The sequence below is a fragment of the Gadus chalcogrammus genome, unplaced genomic scaffold (assembly GCF_026213295.1).
Source record: "Gadus chalcogrammus isolate NIFS_2021 unplaced genomic scaffold, NIFS_Gcha_1.0 GACHA068, whole genome shotgun sequence".
Lineage (NCBI taxonomy): Eukaryota > Metazoa > Chordata > Actinopteri > Gadiformes > Gadidae > Gadus > Gadus chalcogrammus.
The window spans coordinates 434,111-449,540 of NW_026613503.1; positions in this window are offsets into that span (position 1 = coordinate 434,111).

Genomic DNA, 15,430 nt, shown 5'->3' on the forward strand with positions numbered 1-15,430 from the left:
AAAACCACGCTGCAAAGGAGCTGCCGTAAATTGTGTTGTTTTTGTCGTAAACTAGGGTCCGATGGTTAAAAAATAGACAGATATTCCAAGGTATCCTTAAAAGGCAGCTTGGATGTTTTTATTTTCTGCAGTTTAGACTTCTTCTATAACCTATTTTTGAAAGCAAAACACCAAGCTCATTGATTTAACGAGGCAGGGTTATTTGAAACAATTTATCAAATAAATATTTGTGAGGGTTAGTCATTCCTTCTCCTGAGTTTGCTTCCTATTTATGTCTAGTGTACACCCCTACTGTCCACAAGCATCCCCCCCTCCCTCCCCATATGGATTTAGAGAATTGTTGCCACGTCCCAGTGGTGGAGGTATCATATATATGAAAGAGGGCATTCAATTATAGCCTACTACAATGATCAATTAGGAGGCTGAAGCCCTAAAGAAAGTGATGCAATAGGTGACTGGGTCAACAACATTTAAGTAACCTCTACCTTGAGGTCTCTTATATATCAAAGAGGGTCTCAAAGGACGCATACGCTTCAACCTGTGGCTCCAGCCCTACCGGAAATGACTCAGCAAGTGCTCCATCTCGTTGCACCTCACCCAGCGGCTCGCTTGCAAGATTTTGGCCTGAGGTTCTTCCCAGACCTATCATGCATATCTGAGAATCAGGCCTCTCTTTAATAATGACAAAAAGTTATGAGAGAAACACACATTAACTTTTGTTGTCTCATAAGCGGCGTGGTGCCGGCTCCTTTTGACCTTTTGACCCCAGACTTCCGGGGGAATAGCTGAATCAATTCATTAGTCAATCAGAAGTAGGCCTATTTAAATATCTTCCCGGTGGCGTAAGATGGCGAACAACATCTACGCTTCCAGGCGATTGCAACGGTGCCACACATGAGCATATTTGAATATGTTTGATGGTAGTAATTAGCTGTCGAAATTGGAGGCCTTAATCAATAATGAGCAGCTATTGATTTGCTTCCCGATAGAAATTTGTGACAAATTGTATGTTATTTAGCATCTACACGTTGAGCTGAGTCCAATGACACCATTTGTCAAAAATCTCCATCGGGAAGCAAATCTATAGCTGGTCATTATTGATAAAGGCCTCCAAAATCGACAGCTAATTACTACCTCGAAACATATTCAAATATGATCATGTGTGGCACTGTTGCAATCGCCTCGAAACGTAGATGTCAAAGGACACCTTGTTTGCCCCGTTACCCCACCGGGAAGATATTTTCATACTTCTAATGGATTGATTCATATTTTAAGGTTCTCGGAGTGAGACTTTAAGCGGCTGCAGCAGAAGTGTTGAGACGAAAGATGATATCAAGACATTTATAGAATATTCCCATTCACATTATGATTCTTCGTCATAGCTACCAAACATCCTTCACATTCACCGAGCGAAGATTATGAAAGTCCAGGCCCCCCCTTCCTGCACTCGGGGTCCGACTGGGCCAAGTTTCAGGCAGGAAGGGCCCCCCCTTCCTGCCCTCGGGGTCCGACCGGGCCAAGTTTCGGTGCGGGGGTCCCAGTTAGGCCCTAGAATAAGGTATTCAAATTTCAGGGCGGTAGGACCTTCCTATCTCAAAAACAGTTTTTCCACCACATTCTGAACCATTAGGTCTTGCATGCAACACTTCTGAGGGGCTTTGTCCAAATGACAGTCCATTTGGGAAAACTTTTTTTCTCTAAGGGCTAGAACTCCAAGGGCCCTATTTTAACGGTCTGAAACGCAAGTGGGAAGCGCAAAGCGCAAGTAGCTTTGTGGGCGGTTCTACGGCGCTATCGCTATTTTACAGGCGGATAAATGACACTTGCGTCGCGGCGCAAGTGTCAAAAGGGTTGGTCTGAAGCAGCCTAATTACCCGTAGGTGTGGTTTGGGCGTAACGTCCAACAAACCAATGAGAGTGCCAGCTCCCATCCCCTTTAAGAGCCATGAGCGCATTTGAATCGGACAAGTTGATATTTTGACAGCGCGTCTGCAGTCTCCGATGAGACAGATGCACATGAATTTCAAACTGCAAATGGCTCAGTTTATTGCCAAATAATATGGCCTAATTCACACATGGAATAAGGGGTTTTCTTCCACAACTTCAGAAATACTGAGTCTTCAAATAAATTTCGCCAAAAAAAACGTATATGATATAACATATGATATGCGGTAACTGTGGTTCTATTTAATGATATACGCAATACATTATAAACATTGTTTCTTATCAGTATTGTATGCTATCCTAATATGCATGTGTCCCCGCGGTAATAGACATTGCCATTGATTGTATTATGCGTTACGTGTTTAGTTTGTGTGTGTTTAAACCGAGCACACACGCGCGCCCGCATTCATTCATTCTTTTTAACACTCACTCGCGGTAAAACAATGTTTTTCAAGATCAAATACTCATCAATCCTAAAAGTTATGGGCATGTAGGCCTACACGATGTCTGTGTCAAGAAAATATGTTTTTGCTGCACGGTGTTTGCAGATGCATTGATTTAAAAGTACAACTTATTACAGCTGCATCAGCTGTTCTTTCCCAAATAATTTACCAAGAATGTGCGGCTAGGTAGATGAGAGAAGCAAAGTGTATGCGCGAGGTGCACAAGCAATCCGTATGCATCGCATGCGCATGTATGCATCCGCCCTTAAAATAGCATCTGAACAACGCGCCACTGACTTTAAACCAGGTATTTCGATGTCAGTAGCGCAATGGTATTCAGCAACGGCAAAATAGCGTTTGGGCCAGAACACGCCTCCTCCTTCCGCCGAACCGCCCCTTGGGGCGCATGATCAATCCCTAATTTACCGGCGAGTGGCGCTGGTGGGAAAAGAACGCTCTGCGCCAGTTGTAAACTAGCAACGACACATGCGCCAGTGACTAAGTCACTGGCGCATGTGTGTAAACAAATGTGTGTAAACATTTTAGCATCCCTAGCTATCTCGAAAAGGCCAGAAAAGGGGCGTGACCTCCAACAGTACAGTAAATGTACGTAAGCATGCCGAGGTTAGTTTCTACTCCCCATTTTTTGTGGGATGGAGGTGTACATTTGTGGCTTAAGGTGTGTAGACACAGCTGGCCTCTGGCCACGTTTTTGAAGTCTGGGGTCAAAAGGTCAAAAGGAGCCGGCACCACGCCGCTTATGAGATAACAAAAAGTTAATCTGTATTTCTCTCATAACTTTTTGTCATTATTAAAGAGAGGACTGATTCTCAGATATGCATGTTGGATGGCTAGGGTGTAGGTCTGGGAAGAACCTCAGGCCAAAATCTTGCAAGCGAGCCGCTGGGTGCAGGTGCAACGAGATGGAGCACTTGCTGAGTCATTTTCTGTAGGACTGGAGCCACAGGTCGAAGCGTATGCGTCCTTTGAGACCCCCTTTGATATATAAGAGACCCCAAGGGACAGCTTACTTACATTTTCTCGACTCAGTCACCTATTGCATCACTTCCTTTAGGGCTTCAGCCTCCTAATTGATCATTGTAGTATAATTGAATGCCCTCTTTCATATGATACCTCCACCACTGGGACGTGGCAACAATTCTCTAAATCCATATGGGGAGGGGGGATGGGGGATGCTTGTGGACAGTAGGGGTGTATACTAGACATAAATAGGAAGCAAACTCAGTAGAAGGAATGACCTCTCACAAATATTTATTTAATAAATTGTTTCAAATAACCCTGCCTCGTTAAATCAATGAGCTTGGTGTTTTGCTTTCAAAAATAGGTTATAGAAGAAGTCTAAACAGCAGAAAATAAAAACATCCAAGCTGCCTTTTAAGGATACATTGGAATATCTGTCTATTTTTTTAACCATCGGACCCTAGTTTACGACAAAAACAACACAATTTACGGCAGCTTTTTTTGCCGCTTGGTTTTTAGAGACGTTTTTCTTGCTCCAAGCCATTTTTGGAGCAAGGATATTTTTATTTATTTATTTATTTTCAGTTTTTGAGGAGGTGCTTCAAAGATGCTAATTTTTCTGCAATAATCCAAAATCCAATCGAAAAACCCGTTGGCTTTTTGTCAAGGGAACCCAGGGCGACACTTCCGGGTTGGCCAACATACGTCATCCCTCCACCACGCTATACGTGTGTGCGTGCGTGTGTGTGTGTGTGCGTGCGTGTGTGTGTGTGTGTGTGTATAACACGCTATTTTATGTTGAAATGCGACGTAATCCAGTGTTCACGAAACGTACACTGTCAACGTATGCTTTTGGCGACTGGGTTGGCTCTCAGATATACGTGTTTCTAACAAGATGATAAAAGTTGCATAAAGTAACGGTTTAATAACACAAACGCAGGAAACACGTGAGCTGCTAGTTTAGCAAAAGCAGCGTCCCTAACAACCTGACGTTGTTGAAACATGCGAGCGAGCCGATCAAATCCTAATAACTATAAAACTAAAGATCAGACACAATCACTGACTGAAGATTATGCAAGTAAAAAGTATATTTCTCGCTAGAAATGTTATTAGAATAGAATAGAATAGAAAGCTTTATTGTCATTGTACAAGTACAACGAAATGCAATGAGCAGCTCCATACATGCATACATGTAAATCGAATATAAATATATAATAATTACAAAAGCAATGTATAATATAAATAAATAAATAAATAAAATAAATAAATACAAATTTAAAATACACAGTAAAGACTACCAACAGACTACTCTGCAGTAGACTACCACCAGACTCCTCACTCGACCAATCATCGTGTTTCCGTCCCCAGCTCACCATTCCCTCCTCCCCCTCCCGCAAACCATAGGAGGAGGAGGGAGGAGAGCGCGCGCCTTCCTCACGATGTGCGCGGGGGGCACCACGGGCATCTACTGCAGAACTGAGTTCAGTAAGGTGACAGCTTTAGGAAAGAAGCTGTCCCTGAGTCTATTTGTTCTGGCATATATGGACCTGAAGCGCCTGCCAGAGGGCAACAGGTTGAAAAGATGGTAGCCGGGGTGGGTGGTGTCCTTCAGGATGCCTCTGGCCCTGCTGAGACAGCGGGAGCCGTAGATGGTGCTTAAGGAAGGCAGAGGGCAGCCAATGATTTTTTGAGCAACGTTTGCCACCCTCTGCAGTCTCTTCCTGTCGGCCTCCGTGCAGCTGGAGTGCCACACTGACACAGCGTAGGTCAGCAGGCTCTCGATGGTGGAACGGTAGAAGGTCACCAGCAGCTATGCCTTTAGATGCTCTCTCCTGAGCACCCTCAGAAAGTGTAGCCGCTGCTGGGCCTTCTTGACCAGCGCTGAAGTTTTGACCGACCAGGAGAGATCAGCAGAGATGAGGACTCCGAGGAATTTGAATGACTGCACTCGCTCCACACCTTCACCGTTGATGTACAGGGGGGCAGGGGCGGCTCTGTTCCATCGGAAGTCCAGGATGAGTTCCTTGGTCTTGGTGATGTTCAGTGCCAGGTTGTTAGAAACACACCACTCACCAAGTTTCAGGACCTCATCTCTGTAGGCCGCCTCGTTTCCCCCTGTTATAAGGCCCACCACCGTTGTGTCATCAGCAAATTTAACAAAGATGTTCTCTGGGTGGGTGGGACTGCAGTCTGATGTGTAGAGGGAGTAGAGTAGTGGGCTCAGCACACAGCCCTGGGGAGAGCCAGTGCTGAGAGTGCGGGAGGAGGAGAGGTGAGGACCCAGTTTCACCTGCTGGGGTCGGTTGACCAGAAAGTCTTTAATCCAGGAGCAGGTGGATGGTGGGAGCCCCAGGTTGATTAACTTGGGGATCAGAATGTCTGGCATGATGGCGTTAAAAGCTGAGCTGAAATCAATGAAGAGCCTCCTGACGTAGCTTCCCTCTTTCTCCAGGTGACTCAGCGCTGAGTGGAGAGCGATGGCTATTGCGTAAATAGACCAAAACCATGCGTTCCTATTAAAACAGTGGGTCAAATCAATGTACTGTCGAGGTTTGAAGAGTACATTGAAGCACTTTTAAGGAATGATGTGGTAAAGTGATCGCTTGAATAAATAAGAATGGCAGGGAAGGGGGGGGCACAGGACATCAATAGAATAATTACACAGGGTGCATTTGGAAACCATATTAAAAGTAATATTGTTTGTAAATAGGAATGTATGAAAAATAAAAAAATAGGGGGAGGAAGGGGGGCTGGGGCAGGGGGGCAGAATAAACACAAACACATGGTAAGAAAAATAAGAAAGGGGGGAAGGGAGAGGTTGGGGTTAGGGTCAGGGGTGGGAGAGGTTAGGTTTAGGGCCAGGGGGCGGGGTCAGGGTAAGGGCTAGGTAAGGGAGGGGGTTGGGGTTAGGGTCAGGGGTGGGAAGGGTTAGGTTTAGGACCGGGAGAGGGTCGGGGTTAGGGTTAGGGTCAGGTGAGGGAGAGGGTTAGGGTTAGGACAGTCAGCAATTAACGACGCCACGGTGGCGTCGCTGGCACGGGCCATCATCAGGCGGCTCCCCAGGGGTCCCCGACCCACCCCAACGTTCAAACCAAGGGGTTGCATGGTCCCCAGCCTGTCAATCCAAATCCTCTCCGACCTGCGCCGTTGGGCGGCAGACCAGAAGGGGTTGGCTTCTAGCACCGACGCGGATATAAAAATACGAGAGTCTAGTGACTCTGGGCTCCGACAAGGGGCGCAGTTTGGCCCTCACCAGGAGGTCTCTAATATTTTTGTTTCTCCTGTAGGCGGCGATGATGCCATAACCCGGAAGGTAAGTGGTCGTGTCGAGGAGATGTTGGAAGTTCGACCTGACCAGTCGGGTCAGGCGAGCGGACGAGGTGGAGGAGGTCGTGATAAAGGGGATGCATTGCCCCTCGAGAGGAGGACGTGTGAGTTTAAAGGTTTTAAGGGAGAGACGGCGGGCCGATCGCGAATATCCCCTAAGGGCGAGGGCGTCAAACAGAATTTTAACTGCTTCCCAGAAGTCTGCAGTTCTGGAGCATATGCGCTCAAAGCGCAGGAGTTGCGGTTTAAGGAGCCCCGCGAACGTGTGCCTAGGGTGGAAGCTGTGTAAGAGCGCGTGTGTGTCTGTGGGCTTAAAGAAAACGTTCACGTCTAACATGAGGGACGTCATGAACTGTGGGCCTTTGAACGTGGTGGTATCGAGAAAATCAACGGAGGAACATTTTTTCATGATTTGAGAGTAATGGACGGATCGTGCGTGTTTAGGATGTTTAGAAATTGATCGAATTCCGATTCAGAGTGTTGCCAAACGCCCCATATGTCATCTAGATAACGCATGTATGATAGAGGTTGCAGAGGGCAGACGGCGAGCGCAGAGGCTTCCCACTGCGCCATATAGAGGTTTGCATACGAGGGGGCGAACTTCTTCCCCATAGCCGTGCCTTAGATTCGGAGAAAGAACTGATTGTCAAAGAGGAAATCATTTCTCGTGAGGTTTATCTCCAGCAAGCGAAGAAGTTCGTCGTCAGGGCGCGTGACGTCAGGACGCAGGTTAAAAGCATCACGCACGGCGCGCATGCCCCCAGCAATGTCTATATTAGTGTACAGACTGCCAACGTCCATAGTGAATAAGAAAGCGTGCGCAGGGATCCGAAGAGCACGGACCTTGGTGACGAAATCATAAGTGTCTTTTACGTAGCTTGCGTGTGAGATAGAAAGAGGGTAAAGATAGTGATCCAGGTACTCAGCCGTATGCTAGGTTTCACTGCTACAGTCCGAAACTATCGGGCGCCCCGGGGGGATCTTAAAGGGCTCACTCCAGGCCACAGGCTCTTTATGTATTTTTGGTAACATGTAGAAGAGCCTGGGCATGGGTTGCGCGTCACCCAAGAGGTAGTCACGCTGCCCATAGGTGATGTACTTTTTTCTCCACAGGGAGTAAATCAAATCAACAATCAGAGCCTCCGACTCCTCAGGGAGGAGGTTAGCAGGGGCCCGGTTGATCCTGAAGGATTCGTGATAATAACGGAGGTCAGCATTGACCAAGCGCGCGACTTCTAACGGGATGTCATCCTCGGGTGGAACCCAGGAGGATTTGTATGTGAAGGGTAGTTTCTCAGACGGGGGGTGATCCCGGAAATAGACGGCTAGTTTAACCCTGCGGTGGTACTGTTGCATGTCCGAGCGGACCTGTTGGTACAACTCGCACGGGTCTATGTCGGTGGAGGGAATGAACGTGAGTCCTTTATCCAAAACTGAGAATTGCGCCGCCGTAAGTAGGAAAGACGTAGAAAGGTTAATAACCGAGCGGTTCCCTCGAGGCGTGTCTCGGGACGCGGGAGCGCTCAGTTTAAATACCGGACCCATTGGTTAAAGAGGAGCGCTGCCGTGTCCCGAGACCAGTGGATGTTATCACGTTCGGTGACGAACGCCTGTCTGGGCAGCGTTGGGATCGACTCGTATCGAGTGGCGATGAAAGCATTTAACTTGGAGAGAAGCTCCTGCTCTCTGAACGGGAATAGTTGACTTCAGGAATCAGGAGCACAGCGCAAGGGAACGCGATACGTGCCCATTTAACAGCGGTTTGGAGATTACGCACAAACGATTTCTTTAACTTGTTATTCCTTTCGTTTAAGCCGAAAGCCAGGACCAGTTTGCGGACCTTGGGGTTGATGGTGGTCTTGGCCATCACCGCGGAGGCATGACGGAACGACGCGCCAGGATAACCATCGATCTGGAGACCAGGTATGCTATATTCAGCGAAGCGTGTGACGTTCGAGTCACCGAGAATGAGAAGCGGCTCCCTAGACTGTAAGTGCCACTCTTGGCATTTCTTAGCCGTGCTTGGGTGTCGGGTTGGTCGAGCGAGGGTCACAGTCGGGGTGGAGAAGGAAGAGGCGGGGCTGGTGGGGTCCCGTGCGTCAGCCGGTGCGTCGTTTCTCTCCGGGTCGGCCCGGGCTAACCCATGCGGGGGTGTCGAGCCGGAGGGCGGTGGAGGAGGAGGAGGGGGAGGAAGAGGAGAAGAGGAAGGTCCGGGAGCGGGCATGGCTGCGACTCGTCGGCGGAGGCGGCTGGACGCGAGCCTGGTCCTTTGAGCCAACGGTGTGGTGCTCTGGAGAAGACCCGGGGCTGCAGGCCGTGGAGGAGAGGGGGTAAGGGGAACGGGAGAGGAAGAGGAGGCGGGGGGGATGGGGGGGCACAGGGGCGGAGAAGAAGGAGAGGAGGAGAAAGCCAGCGAAAAGGTAGGCGACGGCAGCCTGGCCGGGGAGCGCCGTTCAGCAGGTCCTACCCCCATGTCAAGGGCCTCCGGACCGGGTCCAGGGGACCGGAGGCCGGGGGCAGGAGGCGCTGGTCCAGCAGGTAGGGTGAAGCGTGGCAGCACGGCTCCAGGGGCGGGTTGCGGGAACAGCTGGACCAGAGGGACCGGAACGTCCAGAACCTCTCTGAGGCGAGAGCGCAGCGCGCTCACCGTCTCCGGGCGCAGGCGTTGGCCGAAGTGGCGTTGAGCCCAGGCCTGCGGGGTCCGGCGGGGGGGGCTCGGAGCTCGGGCGGGATGGCGAGGAGCCCGACGCGTCTCAGGAGCGCGGCGATGGAGAGGCTCCTGCGCCTCACGGCGAGGAGGCGAGTAGGCCGGTCTGCGAGGAGGTGGGTAGGCCGGTCGGCGTGGAGGCGAGTAGGCCGGTCCGTGGGCCTCGGACCAACCCTCGTGGTGGTGACGGGTAGGCCCGTAGGGAGACCAGTCCCTGACGGGCCTCGCGTGTTGCTCCCAACGTCTGGGAGACGGGTGGCGTGGGGCCCAGAGACGTTCGTGTCCGTGGTCGAAGTGATGGAAGCGGGCCTCCGGAGCAGGTGCAGCCCACGCGGAGAAATCCATCAGCGTCGGGGGGTAGTGGGGGTCCCGAGGAGTCCGCCTGCGACGTCCCCGTTGGACCAGGGTCCACTCACCGGAAATTAGGCTGCTGTGGGCATAGTACTACGTTTCGTCAATACAATGACTTCATCAGGTACAAATAGATAGCATAGAAACAGACCGTATAATGGAGAATCCAGACAAGCCCTGGTTACTGAGCACAAATGAGAGACAACCAAAACAAATACTTTTATACAGACATGTAGGAGGGAGGGGGGACTTGAGGTCTGGGGCAGAGACATCCAATAGGGGGCCAGGGCATCAAAACAATTTCAAATTTAAACATGAAAAGCCAATGGGGGGGTCAGGTGAAGAGCCAATGAGAGGTCAGGAGGGTAAACAACTTTAAAGTTTGAATTTGGGCCAATCAGGGGGTGGAATTTCAAAAGTAATGCTGAAGGACTGCAACATTATATCACTTTTGCTGTGTTTCTCCAGGTCACCAGCAGGTGGAGCCCGGAGGATCGTGGTGTCTGCACCAACCGGAGCCGCCAGCAGGGGCTGCTAAGTCGCCTTAAACCGGGTGGTGTTAAGGAAGCAGAGATGACGGCCGTAATAGAAATAATTAAAAACACAATAAAATAATACCGTTGTATCGAATTATTGCAGTGTGGGGGTCAGGGTGATACAATCCAAGGGTAAAAAAATATACAAAAACATAAAAGGCAAACTGTACATTAACGCGACCGTGATGCGGGTTCATACATTAAAAACATCGATTTTTACATGTATATATGCATTTGAAAAAATGTATATAAACATAAAAGAAGAGAGAGCAGCAGGTAAGTGGGGGAAAGGGGATAAGTGAGAAGGAGGCATGGAATGGGGGGCACGGGACACTGATATAGGATAAAAATAAATAAAAATATGGGCCTGGATGGAAGAAGGAGCCGAGGGAAAGGTCAAAGGGGAGTCGGGAGGGTGAATCAAATTGTAATTACAAGTGGGGACGGTAATAAGGTCAAATTAGACCGTTATAAAACCGTTTTGATAATGTTGTATTTATCCGTTGCAATACCATCAAACAAACAGGAGATGGAGCATGGAAAGCCATGGCGTTGGTGTTAGTCTGGGTCACCGACAGGGGGTGCAAAGTGACGCAAAACAATAATGGAATGGGGGACACGGGACATGGATAAAGGATGAAAACTAATGAAATTAAATAAAAGCAACGGCCTGGATGAAGGGAGGAGTCGAGGGAAAGGGCAATGAGGAGCTGGGAGGGTGAATGAAAATATAATTACAAGTGGGGCCGATAATAAGGTCGAATTAGATCGTTATAAAAACGTTTTGATGTTATTGTACTTTAACGTTGCAATACCACCAAACATCCAGGAGATGGAGCATGGAAAGCCGTGGCGCTGGCGTTAATCTGGGTCACCAACAGGGGGTGCAAAGTGATGCCGAACAATAAAGGTAAATATTGTGTTCGTTTAAAAAGGGTTAATGCATTAAAGATATATTAAAGGAATAGGGGCAGCAGGTGAGTGGCGGATGAGGAATAAGTAAATAAAAGGATGACAGGGAAGGGGGGCACGGGGCATATAACAAAAAACACCAAATAATAACAGTGGGTGCAGTGGAAGATCATATTAATATAATATTGTTATTAATAATAATATACATATATATATATATGAAAAATAAAAAATAGGGGGACGGAGGGGGGGCCCTGGGGCTGGGGTGGGGGGGCAGAATGAACACACATACATGTTATGAAAAAAAAAAAATGGGGGGACGGAGGGGGGCCCTGGGGCTGGCAGGGTCAGGTGAGGGAGAGGTTAGGATGGGGGCTAGGGGAAGAGGATAAAAACCATGATGAGGGCCCGGTCTCTGGTGGAGGCAGAAGGGGGACGGGGCCAGGTAGGCTGAGATAAGGGCCAGGGCGAGGGGCACAGCTCTAAGGGAGTGGGCATTGAGGGAGGGGGGCACACACACTAACATGAAACATAAAACATCAAACATAAAGAACCAACGACAGGTAGGTAATCTAAACGGGATCACACTTAATAAATGAACAATCCAATGCATGAACCTTACATCATGTAGAGGATAAAAGGTAAGTATGTACATAATAAAGCACAAGCAACACATAAGGTCATAGCACATAGATAGTCATAGAACAAGTATCAAACAGTGATGACCCTGAGGCGGTGCAGTCCATGTAACAGAGATCCCAGTGGGATTCAAGGGAGAGCAGGCAATGGTGGCAGGGAGGGAAGGAGGTCCGAGGAGACTGTAGGAGGCACTGGCGGGTTAGGACAGTGTTAGGGTTAGGGTTGGGGTTAGGGTTAGGTTTAGGATTAGGGCGCTCCCTCATGCGCCATGCAGCAGTACATGGGACTATCATGTAGTCTCCCATGCACTACTACCATGTAACAGGAGGAGGGCACGGGCACAAGCAATTTAAATACGTTAAAAACCTTTGCTTCAATAAAATCAATAAAAGAAATAAAATATGGGAGAAAGGTTATGTTTAGGAGGGGGGGAGGGAAGATGTTATGGTAAGGAACTGATGGAGTGGCTATGTTTTAGGAGAAAGGATGCTGGGGAAGTTATGATGAGGACCGGGACGGATGGAGGGGCGAGACCAATCATCATTTAGGCCAAACGGGGCTATGGAGGAAAGCCTAAAGATCCACCTTCTCTCAGCAGCTCTCCACTGGACCAGGGACCAACCGACATTGGTCTCTAGACCGGACAATGAAAAGTTGTTGATATGATGTGAGATGAAGTGAGTATACAGTCGTTTATCGTTTGTTCCTTTCTGAATGTGATAAATGTGTTGGTATAACCTCTGTTTGATGGTGGCTCCCGTTTCGCCCACATAGATGCTCCTGCATAGTTTGCACTGGATGGCGTAGACGACGTTGCAGGAGAGTAGTGTGAAGGTCTGCGAGATGGGGGCACCGGCTCGACAATTGAAGATGTACTTCAGGTTAGTAAAATAGGGGTCGAAGGTTGTGCGTATTGCTTTGTTGAGTGCTGTATGGACTAGCATGTCCTGCACATTTTTATTACGGCGGTGTGACATAAAAAATTTAAAAGAAGCGAGTGGGGCGGTTTGAGGTATGGCGGAATTAAAATGTGGTTTTATAGCTTGCTTGAGGGGGCCTAGTTGTCACGAGAATGTTGTAATGAATGGAATTAACCTATGTTCCGTGTTCTTTTTTCCAGGGAGAACGGGCCGGCCTGGCTGGAAGAGGGCGGTCACTTCCCCTTTAATAGTCCGAAGAAAACTTTTGGAATAGCCGCGAGGTCTAAGGGCCTTGAAAAGGGTCCTGGTGGCCTGCTCTACGTGATGGGGTAGAGAGCAGATGCGGTGGAAACTGATTAGTTGGGACTCGATGATGGAGCTGAAAGTATTCCGGGGATGGTAGCTGGTGTTAAATAATAAGGAATGCCTGTCAGTGTCTTTAAAATAAACCTTGGTGGCTAATGTTTTGTGTCCATCCTTCGTCTCTGTGAAAAAAACTATTGTGTCAAGGAAGGGGACCTGCTGGAGATGGAGAGTGTGTTTGAGTTTGATACAGGGGTGGTGTGAGTTGAGGATATGCATAAAGTGGTTGAATTCCGTTTCGGATTTGTCCCAGAGGCCAAAGATATCATCTAGATAACGGAAATAAATTAAGGGGCGTGACGGGCATTTAAGAAATGCAGATTCGTCCCAGTCGGCCAGATAAATGTCTGCGTAGGCCGGTGAATATTTCCTCCCCATGGCGCAGCCGCATATTTGTAAAAAGAACGATTTGTCGAATAAAAAGTTGTTACGGGTGAGAGTGATTTCTAAAAACTTTAAAATAAATGTATCAGGACGAGATGGATCACCGCCTCAAGGCCCAGGACAGTGTCGATGTTCGTGTATTAGGAATCTACATCGATTGAAAAGATAAATGTGTTATCGGGGACGGTGAGACTTTTTAACTTGTCAACAAAGGTAAATGTGTCCTTGAGGTAGCTCGGGTGAGTATGGGATAGGGGGTTAATATATAAATCTATAAACTCCGCCAAATGGTACGATTCAGAGCCACAGTCACTTACTATGGGGCGTCCCGGAGGAACCACGAATGGAACAGTCCAATTCTCTGGGGGTTTGTGTATTTTGGGGAGAAGGTAGAATAATCTCGCACGAGGGAGATCCGGGCCGTATAGATAGTGTGCCTGTTTGGCGGTAATGAGACGCTTTTTTCTCATCTGGTCAATTAGGACCCTAACCATCGTCTGAGTCTCCAGGTACATGGGCTGCGTGAGAGGGCGATAGTAGATGGGGTCATTAAGTTGACGTGTCGCCTCCAGAATGTAATTAGTTTGATCCCGAATTACAATTTGCCCTCCCTAATCCGCCGGTTTAATAATTATCTCATGGCGAAATTTTAATTTGTTGAGGGCCTGTTGTTGATGGACAGTAATATTGTCCTCCCTACAGGACGTCAAACCTTTATCTCCAACCCAACCCCACACTATGAGATGATGTCCTGGAGGTATGCTACGGAGAGGCCTCCGTATCTGAGCCCCTCAGTGGTGGAGCAGCCGAACGAGGCTTCCTGGCAAGCCTCCTGGCGGTGCTGGCACGTCTAGAAAACATGCGTGCGTGTGCCATCGGCGTGACGCCGTCCGCGGGCGGGTCAAGGGTCACACGGGACCTTCTGGCGGTATGGGCGTGTCCAGGATGGCGCTGTCAGCCGGAGGGTTGAAGGTCTGCCGGGCGCGGTTGGAGCCAACGGGGCTGCCGACAGGGACAGCGTCCCGACGAGCGTTGGTCTGGGCAGACCCACTGGGGGGTGTCATGCCGGGAGACACAGGAGCTGGCTGAAGGGGCGTGGCGAGGGTCCGGCGCCGTGGCAGGGCGGAAGCGCTGGTCTGGGCAAACACATGGGGAGGTGTCGTGCCGGGAGACGCAGGAGCTGGCGGAGGGGGCGTGGCGAGGGTCCGGAGCCAATGCAGGACGGAGGTAGGTGTCGTTCTCTGCGGCAGGGGCGCGGCCGGAGGGGGGTCGGCGGTGGCCGTACTGGCGAGCGGCCCAGGAGGCAGCCACATCGAAGTTGCGGTGCCAGGCAGGGTCCGCAAGGCACGAGAGGTCGCTCACCTTCTGGGCCACCGTAGCCCTGTAGTGGTCCCGCAGGAGGATGGTGGTTGCGTGTCCCCAGTTGCGAGCGTTGCTATCAATAGAGGCAAGGGTCGCGGCGTTAGGGACAGCAGGGCGGATGGAGGCCGTCAAGGAGGCGGTGAGCCTGGCGATGATGGGGAGAGGGTCCGGGCCGGAGGCGTTGTCCAGGTGGTGGGCCGCCTTGATGGCCACGAGGATGAGGCGGTTCTTCAGTGCGAAGTCCGGGTCATCGGAACGCGGGGCGTCCGGAGCTAGGGGTCTGGAGCACGCGGCAGACGTCTCAGGAGGCCTGGGACGCCGGGGAATGCGGGGGCGGGCACGGGGCCTAGGACCAGGTCTGGAGGGTACCTGGTGCCGTGGTCGTGGAGGGCCGGCGCGGAGGCCTCGGTCACGGGCGGCGGGGCGGAAGTTCTGAGAGACGCCGAGATCGTTTAATGGCCTGTGGCATGTGCCACCGCGACCACTGACATACCATGGCATATGCCGTTCTGGAACGGTAACTACCGTTCTGGAACGGTAACTACCGTTCTGAAACGGTAA